This window comes from Cynocephalus volans, chromosome X, assembly GCF_027409185.1.
Source record: "Cynocephalus volans isolate mCynVol1 chromosome X, mCynVol1.pri, whole genome shotgun sequence".
Lineage (NCBI taxonomy): Eukaryota > Metazoa > Chordata > Mammalia > Dermoptera > Cynocephalidae > Cynocephalus > Cynocephalus volans.
Window position 1 is genome coordinate 168,757,285 of NC_084478.1, and position 6,149 is coordinate 168,763,433.

Consider the following 6,149-nt stretch of genomic DNA (forward strand, 5'->3'; position numbering starts at 1 on the left):
TTCTCTGTCTGTCTGTGTGCCTTTCTGTCTCTGTGTCTGTCTGTCTCTGTGTCTGTCTGTCTGTCTGTCTTTCCCTGTCTGTCTGTTTGTATGTCTGTCTGTGTGTCTGCCTGTCTGTGTGTCTGTCAATCTGAGTGTCTGTCTCTGTCTCTGTCTGTGTGTCTGTCTGTCTCTCTGTGTATCTGGATGTCTGAGTTTCAGTCTGTCTGTCTCTGTCTGTCTGTCTGTCTGTTTGTGTGTCTGTCTCTGTGTGTCCCTCTGTCTCTGTCTGTTTGTCTGTCTCTGAGTCTTCTGACTGTGCGTTTTTCTGTGCATCTTTCTCTGTCTGTCGGTGTGTCTGTCTATCTGTGTGTCTGTCTGTCCGTGTGTCTGTCAGTCTCTTTGTTTATCGGTCTATCTGAGTTTCAGTCTGTCTGTCTCTGTCTGTCTGTCTGTCTGTTTGTTTGTTTGTCTCTATGTGTGTCTGTCTGTCTCTGTCTGTTTGTCTGTCTCTGTGTCTTCTGACTGTGCGTCTTTCTGTCTGTCTGTCTCTGTCTGTTGGTGTGTTTGTCTCTCTGTGTGTCTGTCTGTCTCTGTGAATTTCTGTCTCTGTGTCTCTCTGTCGTTGTGTCTGTCTGTCTGAGTTTCTGTCTGTCTGTCTCTCTCTCTATCTGTCTGTGTGTCTTTCTGTCCCTTTTCTGTCTGTGTGTCTGTCTGTCTGTGTGTCTGTCTGTCTGAGTTTCTGTCTGTCTGTATTTGTCTGTCTGTTTCTGTCTGTCAGTCTCTGTCTCTCTGTCTGTCTGTCTGTGTTTCTCTCTGTCTTTGTCTGTGTCTCTGTCTGTCTGTGTGTCTGTGTGTCTGTCTGTGTGTCTGTCCATCTGAGTTTCTGTCTGTCTCTGTCTGTGTTTCTGTCTCCCTCTGTCTGTCGGTGTGTCTGTCTGTATCTGTCTGTCTGTCTGTCTCTCTGTGTGTCTTTCTGTCTCTCTGTCTCTCTGTCTGTGTGTATGTCTGTCTCTGTCTGTGTGTGTGTGTCTGTCTGTCTGTGTGTGTGTCTCTCAGTCTGTGTGTCTGTCTTTCTGAGTTTCTGTCAGTCTCTCTCTGTATGTGTGTCTGTCTGTCTGGGTATCATTCTGTCTCTGTGTCTCCCTCTCTGTGTGTCTCTCTGTCTGTTTGTCTTTGTTTCTCTGTGTCTGTCTCTGTCTGTCTGTCTCTGTGTCTTCTGACTGTGCGTCTCTCTGTCCATCCTTCTCTGTTTGTCGGTGTGTCTGTCTGTCTGTGTGTGTGTCTGTCAGTGTGTCTTTCTGTCTCTGTGTCTCTCTGTCTGTGTGTCTGTGTGTCTGTCTGTCTGTCTGTGTCTGTCTGTCTCTGTGTGTCTATCTGTCTGTGTGTCTTTCTGTCTCTCTGTCTGACTGTCAGTGTGTCTGTGTGTCTGTCTGTCTCTGTCTTTCTGTGTCTATCTGTCTGTGGGTCTGTCTCTCTGTGTCTTTCTGTCTCTGTGTCTGTCTCTCTGTGTGTCTGTCTGTCTGTGTCTTTCTGTCTCTGTGTCTGTCTCGCTGTGTGTCTGTCAGTCTGATTTTCTCTCTTTCTAACTCTGTCAGTATCTCTGTTTGTGTGTCTGTCTGTCTCTTTGTCTGTCTCTCTGTCTGTCTCTCTGGGTGTCTGTCATTCTGAGTTTCTGTCTGTCTGTCTCTGTCGGTCTGTCTGTCTGTGTGTCTTCACTGTGTGAATTTATGTCTGTGTGTCTTTATGTCTATGCGTCTATCTCTGTGTTTCTCTGTCTGTCTGTCTGTCTCTGTATGTGTGTCTGTCTGTCTGTGTGTCTTTCTGTCTCTGTGTCTGTCTATCTGTGTGTCTTTCTGTCTCTCTGTGTGTCTGTCTGTCTCTGTTTGTGTGTCTGTCTGTATCCGTCTGTCTGTCTGCCTGACTGTGTGTCTTTCTTTCTCTCTGTTCCTCTGTCTGTGTGTCTGTCTGTCTGTGTGTCTGTCTGTCTGTCTGTGTGTCTGTCCATCTGAGTTTCTGTCTGTCTCTGTCTGTGTTTCTGTCTCCCTCTGTCTGTCGGTGTGTCTGTCTGTATCTGTCTGTCTGTCTGTCTCTCTGTGTGTCTTTCTGTCTCTCTGTCTCTCTGTCTGTGTGTATGTCTGTCTCTGTCTGTGTGTGTGTGTCTGTCTGTCTGTGTGTGTGTCTCTCAGTCTGTGTGTCTGTCTTTCTGAGTTTCTGTCAGTCTCTCTCTGTATGTGTGTCTGTCTGTCTGGGTATCATTCTGTCTCTGTGTCTCCCTCTCTGTGTGTCTCTCTGTCTGTTTGTCTTTGTTTCTCTGTGTCTGTCTCTGTCTGTCTGTCTCTGTGTCTTCTGACTGTGCGTCTCTCTGTCCATCCTTCTCTGTTTGTCGGTGTGTCTGTCTGTCTGTGTGTGTGTCTGTCAGTGTGTCTTTCTGTCTCTGTGTCTCTCTGTCTGTGTGTCTGTGTGTCTGTCTGTCTGTCTGTGTCTGTCTGTCTCTGTGTGTCTATCTGTCTGTGTGTCTTTCTGTCTCTCTGTCTGACTGTCAGTGTGTCTGTGTGTCTGTCTGTCTCTGTCTTTCTGTGTCTATCTGTCTGTGGGTCTGTCTCTCTGTGTCTTTCTGTCTCTGTGTCTGTCTCTCTGTGTGTCTGTCTGTCTGTGTCTTTCTGTCTCTGTGTCTGTCTCGCTGTGTGTCTGTCAGTCTGATTTTCTCTCTATCTAACTCTGTCAGTATCTCTGTTTGTGTGTCTGTCTGTCTCTTTGTCTGTCTCTCTGTCTGTCTCTCTGGGTGTCTGTCATTCTGAGTTTCTGTCTGTCTGTCTCTGTCTGTCGGTCTGTCTGTCTGTGTGTCTTCACTGTGTGACTTTATGTCTGTGTGTCTTTATGTCTATGCGTCTATCTCTGTGTTTCTCTGTCTGTCTGTCTGTCTCTGTATGTGTGTCTGTCTGTCTGTGTGTCTTTCTGTCTCTGTGTCTGTCTATCTGTGTGTCTTTCTGTCTCTCTGTGTGTCTGTCTGTCTCTGTTTGTGTGTCTGTCTGTATCCGTCTGTCTGTCTGCCTGACTGTGTGTCTTTCTTTCTCTCTGTTCCTCTGTCTGTGTGTCTGTCTATCTCTGTTTGTCTGTCGGTGTGTCTGTCTTTATCTGTCTGTCTGTCTGTCTGTGTGTCTTTCTGTCTCTCTGTCTATCTGTCTGTGTGTCTGTCTGTCTCTGTCTGTCTGTGTGTCTGTTTGTCCCTTTCTGTGTGTCTGTCTGTGTGTCTGACTGTCTCTGTCTGTGTGTCTGTCTGTCTGTGTGTCTTTCTGTCTCTGTGTCTGTCTCTCTGTGTCTGTCTTACTCTGTGTGTGTCTGTGTGACTTTCTCTGTGACTGTCTCTGTGTCTGTCTGTCTGTCTTCTTTCTCTGTCTGTCTGTGTGTGTGCCTTTCTATCTCTGTGTCTGTCTGTCTGTCTTTATCTGTCTGTGTGTGTGTCTGTCTGTCTCTCTGTCGGTCTCTCTGTGTGTCTGTCTGTCTCTGTTTGTGTGTCTGTCTGTATCCGTCTGTCTGTCTGCCTGACTGTGTGTCTTTCTTTCTCTCTGTTCCTCTGTCTGTGAGTCTGTCTATCCCTGTTTGTCTGTCGGTGTATCTGTCTGTATCTGTCTGTCTGTCTGTCTGTCTGTGTGTCTGTCTGTCTCTGTCTGTCTGTGTGTCTGTTTGTCCCTTTCTGTGTGTCTGTCTGTGTGTCTGACTGTCTCTGTCTGTGTGTCTGTCTGTCTGTGTGTCTTTCTGTCTCTGTGTCTGTCTCTCTGTGTCTGTCTTACTCTGTGTCTGTCTCTGTGACTTTCTCTGTGACTGTCTGTCTCTGCGTCGGTCTGTCTGTCTTCTTTCTCTGTCTGTCTGTCTGTGTGTCTTTCTATCTCTGTGTCTGTCTGTCTCTGTGTCTGTCTGTCTGTCTGTCTTTCTCTGTCTGTCTGTGTGTATGTCTGTCTGTGTGTCTGTCTGTCTGTGTGTCTGTCTATCTGATTTTCTGTCTGTCTCTGTCTGTGTTTCTGTCCCTCTCTGTCTATCGCTGTGTCTGTCTGTATCTGTCTCTTTGTCTGTCTGTCTGTGTGTCTTTCTGTCTCTCTATCTGTCTGTGTGTCTGTCTGTCTCGGTCTGTATCTCTGCGTGTCTGTCTGTCTCTGTCTGTGTGCCTGTCTGTCTGTGTGTCTGTCTGTCTCTGTCTGTTTGTCTGTCTCTGTATCTCTCTGTCTGAGTTTCAGTCTGTCTGTCTGTCTGTTTGTGAGTCTTTCTCTATGTGTGTCAGTCTGTCTCTGTCTGTTTGACTGTCTCTGTGTCTTCTTACTGTGGGTCTTTCTGTCCGTCTGTCTCTGTCTGTCGGTGTGTTTGTCTGTCTGTGTGTCTGTCTGTCCCTGCGAATTTCTGTCTCATTTTCTCTCTGTCATTGTGTGTGCCTGTCTGAGTTTCTGTCTCTCTGTCTCTGTCTCTCTGTCTGTCTGTGTGCCTGTCTGTCTATGTGTCTGTCTGTCTCTGTCTGTTTGTCTGTCTGTGTGTCTGTCTGTCTCTCTGTGTATCTCTCTGTCTGAGTTTCAGTCTGTCTGTCTCTGTCTGTCTGTCTGTCTGTTTGTGAGTCTTTCTCTATGTGTGTCAGTCTGTCTCTGTCTGTTTGATTGTCTCTGTGTCTTCTTACTGTGGGTCTTTCTGTCCGTCTGCCTCTGTCTGTTGGTGTGTTTGTCTGTCTGTGTGTCTGTCTGTCTCTGTGAATTTCTGTCTCATTTTCTCTCTGTCATTGTGCGTGCCTGTCTGAGTTTCTGTCTCTCTGTCTCTGTCTCTCTATCTGTCTGTGTGTCTTTCTGTCCCTTGTCTGTCTGTGTGTCTGTCTGCCTGTGTGTCAGTCTGAGTTTCTGTCTGTTTGTCTTTCTCTGTCTGTCAGAGTTTCTGTCTGTCTGTCTCTGTCTCTCTGTCTGTCTGTCTGTGTGTCTCTCTGTCTTTGTCTGTGTCTCTGTCTGTCTGTTTGTCTTTCTGTCCCTGTGTCTGTCTGTGTGTCCATCTGTCTGTGTGTCTGTCTGTCTGAGTTTCTGCCCGTCTGTCTCTGTCTGTGTGTCTGTCTGTCTGTGTGTCTTTCTCTCTCAGTCTCTGTCTCTCTGTCTGTCTGTCTGTCTGTGTGTCTTTCTGTCTCTCTATCTATCTGTCCGTGTGTCTGTCTGTCTCTGTCTGTCCGAGGTTCTGTCTGTCTATCTCTATCTGTGTGTCTGTCTGACTGTGTGTCTTTCTGTCTCTGTGTCTGTCTCTCTGTGTGTCTGTCTGTCTGAGTTCCTGTCTGTCTAACTCTCTCTATGTGTCTCTCTCTCTGTCTGTATCTGTGTCTGTCTGTATCTGTCTGTCTGTCTGTGTGTCTTTCTGTTTCTCTGTCTATATGTCTGTGTGTCTGTCTGTCTCTGTCTGTCTGTCTGTGTGTCTGTCTGTCTCTGTCTGTGTGTCGGTTTCTCTCTGTGTCTGTCTGTCACTGTCTGTGTGTCTGTCGGTCACTGTCTGTGTGTCTGTCTCTCTGACTGTCTCTGTCTGTGTGTCTGTCTGTCTCTGTGTCTGTCTGTCACTGTCTGTGTGTCTCTCTGTCTTTTTGTCGTTCTGTCTCTTTCTCTCTGTGTGTGTCTGTCTGTGTGTCTGTCTGTCTGTCTGTGTGTCTTTCTGTTTCTGTGTCTGTCTCTCTGTGTGTCTGTCTGTGTGTCTTTCTGTCTCTCTGTCTTTCTCTCTGTGTGTCTGTGTGTCTTTCTGTCTCAGTGTCTTTCTTTCTGTGTGTCTGTCTGTCTGAGTTTCTCTCTGTCTAACACTGTCTGTCTGTCTGTCTCTGTCTGTCTGTCTGTGTGTCTGTCTGTATCTGCCTGCATGTCTGTGTGTCTATCTGACTCTCTGTCTCTCTGTGTGTCTGTCTGTCTCTGTCTGTCTGTCTGTTTGTGTTTTTGTCTCTTTGTCAACCCTCTGCGTGTTTTTCTGCCGGAGATTCTCTCTGTCTGTCTGTCTTTCTGTCTGTGTGTCTTTCTGTCTCTGTGTCTGTTGTCTGTCTTTCTGTCTCTGTCTGTCTCTCTGTGTGTCTGTCTGTCTCGGTCTGTCTGTCTGGTCTGTCTGTGTGTCTTTCTGTCTCTGTGTCTGTCTGTCTCTGTGTGTCTTTCTCTGTCTGTCTGTTTGTATGTCTGTCT